General features: G+C 43.9%; 1 protein-coding gene across 3 annotated transcripts in view; it reads right to left on the bottom strand.

Annotated features, from left to right (window-relative positions):
* The window catches only part of zcchc7 (zinc finger, CCHC domain containing 7), a 256,814-nt gene extending 245,524 nt beyond the window's left edge, over positions 1-11,290 (bottom strand). For 2 of the 3 annotated variants that reach the window (XM_072281842.1, XM_072281845.1), the window contains exon 1: positions 11,217-11,290. The gene's annotated coding sequence lies outside the window, so the exon portion shown is untranslated. Of the gene's footprint in view, positions 1-9,122; positions 9,205-11,216 lie in introns of those variants that run through there. The other variant, XM_072281844.1, reaches the window with a different exon arrangement.
* Between the last annotated feature and the right edge of the window lie 6,169 nt (positions 11,291-17,459).

Genomic DNA, 17,459 nt, shown 5'->3' with positions numbered 1-17,459 from the left:
GTATTTAGAAAGCTCTGAAATTTGCATCACCTGGCCTTTCCTAATGATGACTGTGAACAAGCCATAGCCCTAACAAGCTAATTAAGGTCTGAGACCTTGGTAAAAGTTATCTGAGAGCTCATATCTCTTGGGGTGCCCAAACTTTTGCATGGTGCTCCTTTCCTTTTTTTCCCCCACTCTAAAATTGTACAAGACAAAAATAATAATCTTGCTTAAAATGTTGAAAAGAATGTTTCATCTTTAACTTTGACTTTTGGAGATCAGTTCATCTTCTACTCACTTAACTATTCACAGTAACAGAAATTTTGACCAGGGGCGCCCAAACTTTTGCATGCTGCTGTATATATGTGCCTAAGACCAAGACTTTTGCATGGTAGCATATGTACTTATTTAATTTATAGCTTTTATTACTACACATTACAATGTACTGCTGCTGCAAAACAACAAATGTCACGACGTATGTGAAATAAACTGGACTTCTGTCTTCAACAGTTCCCCTACTCAGAAAATAGAAACTGATGTAACATGCCGTAAGGTTTTACTGCTAATGTAATGGCCTCTCTGTAATGTTCCACTGTTGAGGTAATGGTTTCTCTGTAGCAACAATGTTTGGGTTATGACTAGAGATAACAGGGCATGTTAGTCAATGAGCGGGATGTTGTTCTTTCTTGTGTGTCTGGGAGCAGTGATTTCCTGTTTTTTTGCCGGGGGGTGGGATGAGGAGAGAAGACGTGAATGGACAGTTGGTAGACCGCCAGATGGACTGGACTTGAAGCAAGGATCCAAACGTCAGTGACGATCGGAGGAGGTCGATGGTGGACGAACGGCTTATCAGTGAGCTCCAACGTTTGCACATTAGACTGTTTCATGAGAATAGGCCTTTATCTTTTTTTTGTTTCTTTACTCACCATATAGTCAAATTAAGAATTATAAAACTCAATTGTTTAATCGCGTATTGTGTACTGTTTGTTATTTTGTGGTTCTGACTTGTAACAGGGGAAACATCATGCAGTATCCACCCAAACGAGATTTCTTAAGTTTGGACGGGCTGGGGGGGTCTACCATCCCCTAGATTAAGCTGCTAGCCGAACCAAAAGTTACACTGACATATTGAACAGGGATTAGTGGGGGAGATATAATTGTGGAAGGATGATTTGAACATGATATCAAAACACTAGAAAAAGACTTCAAGTGAGAAAGGGTATTTCAGATGGATACATAAGACACTGCAGATGCGATAACTCTGGACCAACAAAGAAAAAGAACTTAGTAAGTCAGGCAACATCTAAGGAGGGAAATAGACAGTTGACATTTCAGGTTGAGACTGTTCATCTGGACTGCGGAGAAAAGGTTTGTGAAGAGCAAGTATAAAAAGGTGGAGCAAGAGCTGGCAGGTGATAGGTGGATTCAGTTGGAGAGGGAGGGGTGATAAGCAAATGAGAAAGGGAGAAGTGGAAATGATGTCAGAAGCTGGGAGGTAATAGGTGAAAGTGACAAGCGGTAAAGAGGATGGAATCTTTCAGGAGATGGTGGAGCACAGAATAAAGGGAGGGAGGTGGGAGGAGTGTGTGGATGATGGGGACGTGGAGATGGTGGGGGAGAAGAAGGAGATGGTACAGTGATGTGATGCTGGCCAGCTGAATCTGGGCTGTGGGGTGAAGTTGCAAAGTTACTGGAAGTTTAAGAACTTGATTTTCATGCCATCAAGTTGGAAATTTGCCTGGATGAAATTAATGGTGCTATTTTTCTAATTTGCATTTACCTTCAATCTGGCAGAGGAGATTTGGACAGACATGTTGGTATTGGATTAGGAATGAAATTAAAACAGTTGGCCACTGGGAGATCTCAGCTGCTATGGCAGGGAAATTTCTCCCCACACCTTACAACCCCGCTCCTTTTTTAAAGCTATCTCTTAATTCTTTTACCAAGCTGTTAGTCATTTACACTAAATATTCCCAACTGGCTTTAGCTAAACTCATTGAATAACAATCCTGAGAAATGCCTTGCGGTGTTTTGCTCATGATGGTCTGCAGTGGTCATGTAAAGAACAAAAACAACAGAACTCATTTAATCAAAATTTCAAAGGCTGCTCTTGCAGTTAACTGAATCAGGCCTGCAATCTCACTATTAATATATTGGCTTGGGACACCTTCAATGTCCTTATGAAATTGTTATAAAATGTTGATTCATACACCACACTTCAATGAAGATTTGTGGATCTGGCATGAAGAACTTGCTCAGAGAGTCTTCATTTCAATCCTTCCACCCCTATGAAATGTCACGAGCAGAGGACGTAGTAGTGAAGACTATAACAAAATCCACTCAGGACGGAATAGCATGGAATATAGAAAAGTACAGCACAGTACAGGCCCTTCAGCTCACAATGTTATGCTGACCCTTTAACCTACTCCAAGATCAATCAAACTCCTCCCTCCCACATAACTCTCCATTTCTCTTTCATCCAAGTGACTATCTAAAAGTCTCTCAAACGTCCCTAAAGTATCTGCTTTTACTAACAGCCCTGGTAGTACATTCCATGCATGTGGAGCTCAGTAAAAAAAAAAATGCCTCTGACATTCCCCCCACCCCCCCCACCCCGATCTTCCACCAAGCACTAAGTTAAGCCAGCTCGTATTAGCCATACCTGTCCTGGAAAAACTTCACTTGATCTATTCAGCTTTATCATCTTGTACCCCTCTGTCAAGTCACCTCTCATTCTTCTTCTGTCCAAACAGAAAAGCCCTAACTCACTCAACCTATCCTCTAATCCAGGCAGCATTCTAGTAAATCTCCTCTGCACCCTAAAGCTTCCACATCCTTCCTATAATAAGGCCACCAGAACTGAACACAATCCTCCAAGTCTGGACAAGTTGGGCCAAAAGGCCTGTTTCCACACTACATTACTCTATAGCTATGTGTGGTTTAACCAGAGTTTTATAGAACATTACCTCACAGCTCGAATTCAATCCCCTGACTAATGAAGGCCAACACACAATTCGCCTTCTTAACCACCCTATATCAACTTGTGTGGCAACTTTGAGGGGTCTATGGATGTGAACCCAAGATCCCTCTGCTCCTCCACAGAATTCTGCCATTAACCCTTTTTCCTGCCTTCAAATGCGACCTTCCAAAGTGAATCACTTCATATTTTTCAGGACTGAACTCTATCTGCCATGTCTCGGCACAGCTCTGAATCCTATTAATGTCCCACTGTAACCCTTGACAACCTTCTACACTATCCACAATACCACCAAACCTTCATGTCATCTGCAAACTCATTAATCCACCCTTCCATTTCCTCATCCAAGCCTATTATAAAAATCACAAAGAATAGGGATCCCAGAACAGATCCCTGTGGAGCACCACTGATCACCGACCTCCAGGCAGAATATGTTGCATTGACTATCATCCTCTACCTTCTGTGGGCAAGCCAATTCTGAATCCACACCGTCAAGTTTCCCAGGATCCTATGTGTCCTAACTTTCTGAATGAACCTACCATGGGGATTCTTGTCAGATGCCTAACAAAAATCCATATTATGTCACATCCATTGCTCTGCTTTCATCAATATGTTTTCTTACTTCGTCAAAGAGTTCAACGAGGCTCATGTGGCATCACCTGACTCTCACAAAGCCATGATGACTATCCCTAATCAGACTATGTTTCTCCAAATGTTCATAAATACTGTCCCTAAGAATCGTCTCCCATAGCTTGGTCACCACTGACTTAAGAGTCACTGGTCTATAATTCACAGGGCTATGCCTATCACCTTTCTTGAACAAAAAAACAATATTTGCCACCCTCCAATACTCTGGCACTATGAGGACACAAGAGTAGTGCCAAAGGCGCAGCAATCTTTTCCATTGTTTCCTGTGGTATCTTTTCCATTGTTTCCTGTGGTAACTTTTCCCTTGCCCCCCGGACTTATCTATCTTAATGTTTTTCAAAAGTTTCAACACATCCTCTTTCTTAACACAGAAGGAGTTTTTGTCATCTGTGATCCTGACCACAGTTTATATACCACCAGTGGCTCATTATAAGCAAGCACTCATGAAACTGCATGACGTCGTCTGCAGGCAAGGAACAGCCCATCCCAATGCACTTCAAATTACAGACAGTGATTTTAACCAGGCCAGTTTGAAGAAACACCTGCCCAGTTATCACCAGCACATAACATGTTGCACCAGAAATCCTAACACACTAGACCACTGCTACACTACGATAAGGAATGCCTATTATTCTTTCCTGAGACCGCATTTTGGCATTTGGCTGTACTCTTGCTACCTGCATACAGACAGAGCCTAAAGAGCAAGGCTCCAAAGATCAGGACAACTAAGGGGTGGTCACAGGAGACAGAGGAACAATTACACGATCGCCTTGATTCAGTGTACTGGGCTGTGTTCAAGCATCCATCTCAGGATCTGAATGACTACACCAGGGTCGTAACAGACTTTATTAAAACAGCTGTAGACCAGTGTGTCTCTACGAAATCTTTCAGGGTTTACCCCAATCAGATGTCCGGATGAACCATGAAATCCAGAATTTGCTGAGGGCCAGATCAGAGGCATTCAAGTCTAGAGATCAATAATGTTACAAGAGGTACAGGTATGATCTCCAGAAAGCCATCTCATGGGCGATGTGGAGATTCTGGACTAGACTGGAATCAACGAGGGATGCTTGACAGCTGTGGGAGGGTTTGAACGACATTAACATCCTACAAATTTAAATCTAGCGACATAAGGGACAGCAGAACTTTGCTTCCAGACGAGTTCAATGCCTTCTCTGCTCCTGTTGACCACCAGAACAGGGAGGAACCATTGCACACCCCTATATCTCCTGATGATCCTTTGGTCTCAGTATCTGAAGATGGCATGATTTCCTTGCCTTCAAGAGAGAAAATCCAAGGAAAGCATCTAGTCCAGATGGAGTATCTAGCCGAGTACTGAAGAACTGTGTTGACTAACTGGCTGGTGTGTTCACAGATATCTTCAACCTCTCACTCCGGTAATGTGTGGTACCCACCTGTTTCAAGCAGGCTTCAGTCATACCAGCGCCCGAGAAGAGCATGGTAACCTGGCTAAATGACTATCGCCCAGTGGCACTTGTATCCACAGAGATTAAGTGTTTTGATGGGCTGGTGTTGAAACATATCAGCTCCTGCCTGAGTGAAGACTTGGATGCCTACCAAAACACCTAGTCCACAGCAGATGCCATTTCATTTGCTCTTCACATAACCCTGGAACACCTGGGCAGCAAAGATGCATACATCAGGATGCTCTTTATCGATTACAGCTCAGCATTTAATAACACCTCAAAACTAATCAGTAAACTCCAAGACCTGGGCCAATACCACCTTATACAATTGGATCCCGGATGTCCTCACTTGTAAAGCCCCAGTAAGTTCAGACTGGCAAAAACATCTCCTCCACAATCTCCATCAGCACAGGTGCACCACAGGGATGTGTGGCTAGCCCCCTGCTCTTTTCGTTTTAAACCTACAACTGTGTGGCTAAGTACAGTTCCAACACCATATACAAGTTTGCTGATGACACCACTGTTGTGGGCTGTAACAAAGGCGATGATGAATCAGCATACAGGAGGGAGATTGAAAATTTGGCTGAGTGGTGTAATAACAACAACCTCTCACTCAATGTCAGTAAGACCAAGGAACTGACTGTAGACTTCAGGAGAGGGAAACCAGAGGTCCATGAGTCAGTCCTCATCAGAGGCTCAGAGGTGGAGAGGGTCAGAAACTTTAAATTCCTAGATACCATTATCTCAGAGGACCTGTCCTGGAGACAGCATACAAAAATAATTGCAAAGAAAGCACAACAGCTCCTCCAATTCCTCAGGAGTCTGCGGAGATTCAGCATGTCATCAAAAACCTTGACAGACCTCTAGAGATGTACAGTCATGGTCATAGTCATACTTTATTGATCCCGGGTTTTCATTACAGTTGTACCACAAATAATTAAATAGTAATAAAACCATAATAATTAAATAGTAATATGTAAATTATGCCAGGAAATAAGTCCAGGACCAGCCTATTGGCTCAGGGTGTCTGACCCTCCAAGGGAGGAGTTGTAAAGTTTGATGGCTACAGGCAGGAATGACTTCCTATGACGCTCTCTGTTGCATCTCAGTGGAATGAGTCTCTGGCTGAATGTACTCCTGTGCCCAACCAGTACATTATGTAGTGGATCAGAGACACTGTCCAAGATGGCATGCAACTTAGACAGCAGCCTCTTTTCAGACACCACCGTCAGAGAGTCCAGTTCCATCCCCACAACATCATTGGCCTTATGGATGAGTTTGTTGATTCTGTTGGTGTCTGCTACCCTCAGCCTGCTGCCCCAGCACACAACAGCAAACATGATAGCACTGGCCACCACAGACTCGTAGAACATCCTCAGCATCGTCCGGCAGATGTGTTAAAGGACCTCAGTCTCCTCAGGAAATAGAGACAGCTCTGACCCTTCTTGTAGACAGCCTCAGTGTTCTTTGACCAGTCCAGATTATTGTCAATTCATATCCACAGGTACTTGTAATCCTCCACCATGTCCACACTGACCCGCTGGATGGAAACAGGGGTCACCAGTACCTTAGCTCTCCTCAGGTCTACCACCAGCAACTTAGTCTTTTTCACATTAAGCTGCAGATAATTCTGCTTACACCATGTGACAAAGTTTCCCTGTACTCAGCCTCATCTCCCTTGCTGATGCATCCAACTATGGCAGAGTCATCAGAAAACTTCTGAAGATGACAAGACTCTGTGCACTAGTTGAAGTCTGAGGTGTAAATGATGAAGAGAAAGGGAGACAAGACAGTCCCCTGTGGAGCCCCAGTGCTGCTGATCACTCTGTCGGACACACAGTGTTGCAAGCACACGTACTGTGGTCTGCCAGTCAGGTAATCAAGAATCCATGACACCAGGGAAGCATCCACCTGCATCGCAGTCAGCTTCTCCCCCAGCAGAGCAGGGCGGATGGTGTTGAACGCACTGGAGAAGTCAAAAAACATGACCCTCATAGTGCTCGCTGGCTTGTCCAGGTGGGCGTAGACACGGTTCAGCAGGTAGACGATGGCATCCTCAACTCCTAGTCGCGGCTGGTAGGCGAACTGGAGGGGATCAAAGTGTGGCCTGACCATAGGCCGGAGCAGCTCCAGAACAAGTCTCTCCAGGGTCTTCATGATGTGGGAGGTCAATGCCACCGGTCTGTAGTCATTGAGGCCGCTGGGGCGCAGCGTCTTCGGCACAGGGTCGAGGCAGGACGTCTTCCACAGCACAGGAACCCTCCAGAGCCTCAGGCTCAGGTTGAAGACATGGCGAAGTACTCCACATAATTGAGGGGCACAGGCTTTGAGCACCCTGGTACTGACACCATCCGGTCCTGCAGCCTTGCTTGGGTTGAGACATTTCAGCTGTCTTCTCACCTGTTCAGCTGTGAAACCCATCATGGTGGTTTTGTGTGGGGAAGGGGTATAGTCATGAGAGCAGGGTGGGGGACTGTGAGGAGGGATAGGAGGGGAGAGTGGAATAGGCGTTGGTTGGGGGCCAACAACAGATGACTCATGTGGGGGATGGGCAGGGGCCACAATGTCATATCTGTTAAAGAACAGGTTAAGTTCATTGGCCCTGTCCACATTGCCTTCAGCTCCTCTGTTGCTAGTTTGCCGGAACCCAGTGATGGTCCTCATCCCACTCCAGACCTCTTTCATGTCGTTCTGCTGGAGTTTCCACTCAAGCTTCCTCCTGTACCTGTCTTTAGCCTCCCTGATCCTGGTCCCTCTGTATTGCCCTCAGCTCCTCCCTATTTCCATCTCAAAACGCCTTCTTTTTAGTGTTCATGATGTCCTTAATGTCCTTTGTCACCCATGGCTTATTATTTGAATAACAAAGGACAGTTCTTGTCAGAACACTGCAGTCCACACAGAAGTTGATGTAATCAGTGATGCACTCTGTGAGCCCATCAATATCCTCTCCATGTGGCTCACAGAGTGCCTGCCAGTCTGTCACCTCAAAACAACCCTGGAGCGCCTCATAAGCCTCCTCCGACCATTTCCTCACTGTCCTCGAGGCCTCACTGCCCTCGAGGTTGCAGGTTTACTCTTCACCAGAGGCATGTAGCAGGGTTTTAGATGCACCAGGTTGTGATCTGATCTTCCCAATGGGGGGAGGGGAGAGGAGCTGTGTGCATCCTTAACGTTAGCGTACATCAAATCCAGAGTGGAAAGTGTGCTGACTGGCTGCATGATGGCCTGGTATGGGAAACACCAATGCCTTGGAGCAGAAAATCCTACCATTGAGCACATCTACATGAAATATTGCTGTAGAAAGCAGCATCTATCAGAGATCCTCACCACTCAGGCCATGCAGGTAGTAGATACAAGAGCCTCAGGACTCGCACCACCAGGTTCAAGAACAGTTACTACCCCTCAACCATCAGGCTCCTGAACAAATAACTACACTCATTTTATTTCTGGTGTTCCCACAGCCGATGGTGTCACCTCAAGGACTCTTTATCTTGTTATTTCATGCTCGTTATTTATTGCTATTTATTTATATTTGCATTTGCAGAGTTTGTTGTTCATTGATCCTGTTTACAGTCACTATTCTATAGATTTGCTAGGTATGCCCACTGGAAAAAGAACCTCAGTGTTGTATGTGGTGACATGTATGTACTCTGATAATAAATTTTACTTCGAACTTTGAATCATGATGTGAAGGTTCCAAAGGCAAACTTCAGGCACCAATGAGGAAACCACTCAAACTCAGGTGATATAAAGCAAGTTCTTAACTCAGTGACAAAAAGTCAAGGCCAAGCATATCCCTTTACACTTGGATGGCCTTGGTCACAAATTACACATTACAACCATCAACAGATGAGTCAACAGCACCAACACACTGCACCATCATTTAATATACCTCTAACTTTGTTAACTTCATAGTCCAAATCATCTGTGCCATCAGCCCAGTATCATCTTGGACATCCATGCAGAAATATCCACCCATGTTACCCACTCCTTTATCAGAAACTATGACCCATGCTCTTACACATGCCCATTAACAACACTTCTCTGCCAATGCTCTTGTATTAGCTTACACCAATTAATCAGCATACCTTTGAGATGTGGGAGAAAACCAAAGCATGCAGAAGAAATGTACATGGTCACAGGAGAACTCACAAACTCCACACACAGCCCAAGTGGCGGAAGTCAAACTGGGGTTGCTGGAGGAGAGAGACAGTTGTACAACTTATAGTACCATTTTATCTCAGCATTTGATCAAATGGTACAAAGCACAGCAGCCACGGATTGGTTTATGATTTCCTCTCGACCTCAAGAGCACCTAGTACAAGCCTGTCCAATTCAAAAGGCAAGTTATATGTTTGTTGTCAGGTTTATAGATGAACATAGAACAGTATAGCACAGGAAAAAATCCCTCAGGCCCTGATGTCTGTAACAACCATAATGCCAATTTAATCTGGACAGTTGCACATGATATATATCTCTCAACTCCCTGCTTAGTCGTGGGCCTACTGAAATTTCTCTTAAATAAACATCATCTGTCTCCACTAGTTCCCCTAGCAGCAGATTCCAGGCATCTACTACTCTGTGTGAAAAACTTGCCATGAAAATCTCCTTTAAAATTGGCCCCTTTCAGCTTGAAGCTTGGACTTTATGTCAGTACAAGTTAAATGAGTGAGTAATAGCACAGCAAATGGAGTCCAACGTGGACAAACACAAGGTCATCTACATTGATTTTAAAAAATGAAAGCCAGGGCATTTAATTTTAAATGGTGAGAGACTGAAATATGGTGTTGCTCAAAGCAGACTGCCCTTGTAGAAGAATCTCTCAAAATTATTTGGGTATATCAGGCAACTGAAATGAAAAATGGAGCCATAACCATTATCGCAAGAAGATTTGAGTACGAAAGTAGAAAGACCTTGCTGAAATTATGAGGTAATCAATTATAACCTTATTGAATGCACACACTCAATGATTCAGGAATACCAGTAGCTTTTTCACCCCTGTCATTCAATTTCTGAATGGATATTGAACCCATGAACACTTCCAGTACTCTTTATTTCTTTTTTTTTTTGCACTGCTTATTTAATTGCCTAGTTAATATACATACTTACTGAAAATCAGTTTTATTCTATATTATCATTGTACTGCTGCGCAAATTTAACAAATTTCACAGCATATGCCAGCGACATTAAACCTGATTGTGACCCTAGTGCAACAGACACAAAGGGTCTCTTTCTTCCAAACCAAAAGATCCAATCCAATCCTGATGGAGGATTTGAAGTCAGATCTGGCTATAAAACGCAACCTGAACCCTTTAGAATCTTCTTGCAATCCATCCCATTGAATATATTCTTCTTCCCAAGAAGGGAAACATCTCACTGTGATTACCAAGGAATTGAAAGTGGACTTAAGGAAGGGGAAGTTTGGACACCACACACCAATCCTCACTGAGGTCAGAAGTGGAAAGGATGATCAGTTTGAAGACGCTGAGCGTCAGCGTCCAAATGATGTACCCTGGGCCCAGCACAACAATGCACTCACAACAAGGGCTCACCAGAGGCCAGGCTTCATTAGAAGTCTGAGGAGGTTTTGTATGCTACCAAATGCGATAGATTTCTACAGATGTACATGATGACTGGTTGCATCACCACCTGGTATGAAAGCACCCGTGCACAGGATCATCAGAGGCTTCACGGGGGTTATAGACTTGGCCAGTTCCATCATCGGCACAAGCCTCCCCATCACTGACCACACATGATGTTACACCGTACCACTGCCGCAAAACAACAAATTCAGTGACAATAAAACTAACTCTGATTTTGTGTGATGTCCCGAACCAGGTGCATATCTGCAATGAACTTCGCAGCAACTCCGGGCTGACAGCATCTTTACTCACAACTCAGGGACGCGCGACCAGCGTGCGCGCGCCTCTGTCTCACCCCAGCGGCTCGGAGCGCGCGCCGTGGGGGCGGGGGGGGGCGCGCGCGGGAACGTGGCCAACCCCCACGTGCTGCGCTGAAGGGGTTGGAGTTGGGGGGCCAGGCCCGAGCATTAACACCGGCGCAAACTTCCCACGTGGCCCAACATTTGTGACACCCACGTTTTCTCTTCGGCTTTACGTGCGCCATCGTTCTGCGAGGAACTAACTAATGTCTGAAGAATGGTTTATACGGCTGACACTAACCTGTTTACATCAGGAACAAGCCGCTCGGCAGTTCTACCATCACTCACGCTGCCATCCTAGCTGGCCGACCGTGGTGCTCACCGACGTTTGTGCCGGCAAGAAGAGCTTCCGCCAGTCTCTAAGGCAGCTAGCCAACCATGAAATATTCCTTGGTTGTGCAATCGTATAGATACGTGTCGCGTACATTCATTGTACAATTAAATGGAAGGACAATTTTAACATAAAGTCTATGGACAGCACATGAACTAGTTTTTCAACGCACACTGTCCGTGCAAGCCAGTAGGTACCTATCTAAACTAATCCAATTTCGATCCCTTGTTCCGTCATGTTTTAAATGCTTATCTCAATAGTTCTTAAATATATGAGAATACTTTTGGTTCCTGAAAGCAGCTCATTCTAGGTTTTAACCATGCTCAGGATGAAAAAAACCGTTCAAATTTTCTATTAATTTCGCATACGTCTCTGGTTTTAACCAACTTTGCTAAAGGGAACATTTCTCATAACTACTGAACAATACCGTATATGATTTTGTATAACTGAATTAGAACGTCTCTCCCGCATTAACCTCTCCATGGAATGGTTTGTCTTTAATCAGAGCAGAAAATTACATCCTGGTGCACCTTCTCCAGTACAATCAACTCCTCCCTGCAGAAGGGCCACTCGAATTGCATACAATGGATCACTAATGGTTTATAAAATTCCCCAATACTGTCCATGCTCTTATAATCGACTCTATATCTCACAAAATGAAGGCAAGAATCCCACACCTTATCCACGTGTGCTGCTGCCTTGGAGTATTTTTGGACAGATCCTTCTAGGTCCCTCTGTTCCCACTGCTCCGTAAGGTGCTACCATTCAAACTATATATCATAGTCTTATACATCCTCCAAAAATGCATCAGGACATACGTTTCAGGATTAAATCCCACCTGCCATTACTCTGCCTATTTTACAAATGTTTCAATGTATTCCATGAACAAGGGCTATCCTGGTCACTATTCACAATATTCCGAATTCCGTGCCTACGGGAAACTTGTTAATTGTACCTCTGCCATTCACATCCCAGGTAATCAATATATATAACATTAATATTCCCAGCACTGATCCCTGCAATACATTGCAGATGACAAACTTCCATTTGCAAAACAATCCTTGTCTGTCACCTTCTGTTTCAGATCACAAATCCAGTTTCAGATCCACGTTGTCATTTGCTGTTAAGGGTTGTGTGCAAGTTGAGTCCTCCATTTCTCTACAAAGCATTATTAGTGACTACAACTGAGAAATAGTTAACTGACTGTTGGGATGTGGTCTGGGAGGTGTAATATAGTTTTGCCTTATTTTAAGACTATACCCACTGGCTTTACACTTTGACATCACAGATTATATCATTTGACCAGCTAAGAAGCAAACATCACCTTTAGCTTATTAGCAACTCCACTTGTTTTGCATTTATTTATTTATCTATTTATTGTAATACAACGTGGAGTAGACCCCTTCTAGCCCTTTGAGCTGTGCCACCCACCAAACCCCAATTTAATTCTAGCCTAATCATGGGACAATTTACAATGACCATCTAGTATGTCTTTGGACTGTGGGAGGAAGCCCATGCAGTCACAGGGAGAATGTACAAACTTACAGGCAGCAGTGGGAATTGAACCCAGGTCACTGCTAACCACTACACTACCATGCTGGCTCTACAATTTCCCTCAATGAACATCTCATTCAGGATTAGACTGAAAAAATGTCCTCAGTAATCTCTCAGCTTCCACCTAGCATGAGTCCAACATCTGAAAATTGGTATTCTGTTTTCTTTTAAATCCCACTGTTTACTCACTTCCACGTACTTCCCAGTCCCACCCATTGATAAATTTCCTTCACCATCCTTGTTCTTTTTTGCAAACTCATTGTGATTCATGATTTTGATTTGCCCTTCTGCATTCTCCAATGCTGTTATTTGCTTTCATCTCTTCTTCCACTTTGAGTTCTAATGCTAACCACTTCTTTCTCTCCAGCCATTTAATCACCAAGTTCTCACCTTTTAGAGTTCCTTTACATATCTATCATATCCATTTTGTCCTTGCTCTATCTCACTGCAATTCGGCCTTGCTGTTTTCCAGTTCCAACCTATTGCTGGTTTCCTCTGAATTGCCTTAATTTTTCCATCAGTATTTTGTATACAGTGCCACACCTTAATACAACTGATTAAGCTCCTTTCATGAAGTCACAAGTTTCCTCAAAATTAAATCCCAAGTGTAGATTTCACTTTACACCGCACGCTGTTGGAGCAGTGCTGCCAGGATAATCAAGGACACGAGCCACCCAGCCAACACACTTTTCATCCCTCTTCCCTCCGGGAGAAGGCTCAGGAGTTTGAAGACTCGTACGGCCAGATTTGGGAACAGCTTCTTTCCAACTGTGATAAGACTGCTGAACGGATCCTGACCCAGATCTGGGCCATACCCTCCAAATATACGGACCTGCCTCTCAGTTTTTTTGCACTACCTTACTTTCCCTTTTCAATTTTCTATTTATGATTTATAATTTAAATTTTCAATATTTACTATTGATTTGTACTCCAGGGAGCACGAAGAGCAGAATCAAATATCGCTGTGTTGATTCTACGCTCTAGTATGAATTATTTGGCGACAATAAAGTATAAGTATAAATATGTACTCTAAGTCTATTGATAATTCACCAACTATTTTTTGCTAAAACCATGAATCTATCATATATGGTGTTGTCATGACAAAACTTAGACATATTTTCTGTTAGCTTCCTTTGGCAGTGATCAGTCCTGTGAAAAAAAATACAGAACTAAATTAATGGGAATTTAAAGTAATGGGACCATTTCCACTAGAATAGAGAAGATAATGGAGCTTTTTTCAATTCTAAAGACTTTCAAGGAGAAGCACTATAGACTTGGTTTTGAGGAGACAGTGATGAAGAATATAAAATCACCAAATTAGAGAGTAAGGAGGGTTAGAAGAATATTGGAATATCAAATGATTTCCTATATGGAGTTGAGAGATGTAAATAAATCCATCTTTGAATGCAAAAGTTGATTACTGTAACAACAGAAAATGCAGAAAAAGTAAAGAAAATGGATCACAGTTTAGTTTTAGATTTTCTTGTAAAGCACCAACATAGACTTCACTCACAACATGCTGGAGGAACTCAGCAGGTCGGGCAGCATCCGTGGAAATGATGAGTCGACGTTTCGGGCCGGAACCCTTCGTCAGGACTGTAGAGGGAAGGGGCAGAGGCCCTATAAGGAAGGTGGGGGGAGGGTGGGAAGGAGAAGGCTGGTAGGTTCCAGGTGAAAAACCAGTAAGGGGAAAGATAAAGGGGTGGGGGAGGGGAAGCAGGGAGGTGATAGGCAGGAAGGGTGAAGAAAGAATAGGGGAAAACACAACGGGTAGTAGAAGGAGGCGGAACCATGAGGGAGGTGGTAAGCAGCTGGGGGAGGGGGCAGAGTGACATAGGGATACAGGAAGCGAGGGGGAGGGAATTACCAGAAGTTGGAGAATTCTATGTTCATACCAAGGGGCTGGAGACTACCTAGATGGTATATCAGGTGTTGCTCCTCCAACCTGAGTTCAGCCTCATCATGGCAGTAGAGGAGGCCAGGTATGGACATATCTGAATGGGAGTGGGAAGCAGAGTTGAGGTGGGTGGCTACTGGGAGATCCTGTCTGTTTTGGCACCTGTTGAGTGGAGGTGCTCAACGAAGCAGTCCCCCAATCTGCGTCAGGTTTCACCGATGTAGAGGAGGCCGCACCAGGAGCACCGGATGCAATAGATGACCCCAACAGACTCACAAGTGAAGTGTTGCCTCACTTGGAAGTACTGTTTGGAGCCCTGAATGGTGGCAAGAGAGGAGGTGTAGGGACAGGTATAGCACTTGCGCTTACAGGGATAAGTGCCAGGTGGGAGATCCATGGGGAGGGACGTGTGGACCAGGGAGTCGCAGAGGGACCGATCCCTGTGGAAGGCGGAGAGGGGTGGAGAGGGAAAGATGTACTTAGCGTTGGGGTCCTGTTGAAGGTGGCGGAAGTTGCAGAGGATAATGTGTTGGATCCGGAGGCTAGTGGGGTGGTAGGTGAGGACAAGGGGAACTCTATCCCTGTTGTGGTGGCAGGAGGATGGGGTGAGGGCCGAAGTGCGGGAAATGGAGGAGATGTGGGTGAGGGCATCATTGATGACGGCGGAAGAGAAACCATGATCCTTAAAGAAAGAGGACATTTGAGATGTCCTGGAATGGAAATCCTCATCCTCGGAGCAGATGCGGCGGAGACGGAGGAACTGGGAATAGGGAATAGCATTTTTGCATGTGGCAGGATGGGAGGAGGTATAGTTGAGGTAGTTATGAGAGTCAGTGGGCTTGTAGAAGATGTCAGTGGACAGTCTGTCTCCAGAGATGGAGACTGAGAGATCGAGAAAGGGGAGAGAAGTGTCCGAGATAGACCAAGTGAATTTGAGGGCTGGGTGGAAGTTAGAAGTAAAGTCGATGAAATTGATGAGCTCAGCATGGGTGCAGGAAGCAGCACCAATGTACCGAAGGAAAAGTTGGGGAGCAGTACCAGAATAAGTTTGGAGCACAGACTGTTCCACATAACCAATGAAGGGGCAGGCATGGCTAGGGCCCATGCGAGTGCCCATAGCTACACCCTTGGTCTGAAGAAAGTGGCAAGAGCCAAAAGAGAAGTTATTGAGTGTGAGAACCGGTTCCGCCAACCGGAGGAGGGTAGTGGTGGTGGGGAACTGGTGAGATCTATTATCCAGAAAGTAGCGGAGGGCTTTGAGGCCTTCTTGATGGGGAATGGAGGTGTATAGGGATTGGACATCCACAGTGAAAATGAAGCAGTTGGGACCTGGGAACTGGAAGTTATTGAAGAGGTGGAGGGCATGGGATGTATCCCGGATGTAGGTGGGGAGAGACTGACCTATGGGTGACAAAATGGAGTCTAGGTAGGCAGATACAAGTTCGGTGGGACAGGAGCAGGCAGAAACTATGGGTCTGCCGGGACAGTCAGGCTTGTGGATCTTGGGGAGGAGGTAAAACGGAGCGGTACAGGGTGTGGGAATTATGAGTTTAGTAACTCCACCAACAGAGACTTGATGGAGTTAATGGCCTCTTTAAACTATATTAATTTTGCAAGAAAACTTCTAAGATTTTAGTTTAGTAACTTCACCAACATAGACTTGATGGAGTTAATGGTCCCTTTAAACTATATTAATTTTGCAAGAAAACTTCTAAGATTTTTTTAAATTTTGATTTTGAAATATAATTTTCTTATTCATATTTCTTAACTTATAAGTTAAGGACTATTGTATTTAAATTTAAATACAGGTGTACTTAACCTAGTATGTTAAGAATATGGATGTGGTTATCACACACATGTAACACACATAGATACAATTAATACAACAATGTATATACTACCTATTCATTTGCCAAGTATATTTACCCTTCCTTGGTAAAAGATTATAAGAGTTTAACTGGTCTAATTTTCTGTAAAATCAAGTGGCAATGAAGAAAGCAAGATACGTTTGTTGAGTTTAACTGTCATTGAATCTTATTTGTATAAAATGTCATAATTATTTGATGCATCATAAGGCCTTTAATACATTGCAACACATCTCTCCGCACCATCAGTTGTACGTAAAGGATGTGCTGCCTTAGTAATGCAACATGAATCATCAAGGATCCCACCATCTCAAACATACCAACTTTTCTTAGCTACCATCAGGCAAGAGGTACAGGAACCTGAAGCTTCACATCACCAAGTTTAAGACCAGTTACTTCTCTCATTTGGCTCTTGAACCAATTGGCATGAGAAGATTAAAGTTTAGCATGACCATTTTGAACATTTTACACTAAAACGGACTTGGTGTTCTGTACTCCAATTGTATTTTATTCTTATAAAAATTGTGTTTAATTAATGTTTATTTTTTGTTTTGTTTATGAATCTACCTGTAATATTGCTGCAAGTTGTTCATTGCACCTGTGCATATATGTACATAGAACATAAAACAGTACTGTACAGTATGGGCTCTTCCACCCACGATGTTCATATAAACATACTCACAAACAATCTACACCTTCTCTCCTACATAGCCCTCCACTTTTGGACAGAACCCGCCATTTTTCTTATATCCATGTGTCTTTTGAAGGTCATGACTATATCAGCCTCCACCACCCTCTCCCGCAGTGTATTCCAGACACCCACCACTCTCTGTGTTA

The sequence above is a fragment of the Mobula birostris genome, chromosome 17 (assembly GCF_030028105.1).
Source record: "Mobula birostris isolate sMobBir1 chromosome 17, sMobBir1.hap1, whole genome shotgun sequence".
NCBI lineage: Eukaryota > Metazoa > Chordata > Chondrichthyes > Myliobatiformes > Myliobatidae > Mobula > Mobula birostris.
Note: the sequence above shows the minus strand (reverse complement) of the source record. Positions and strands in the feature narration are given on the sequence as shown.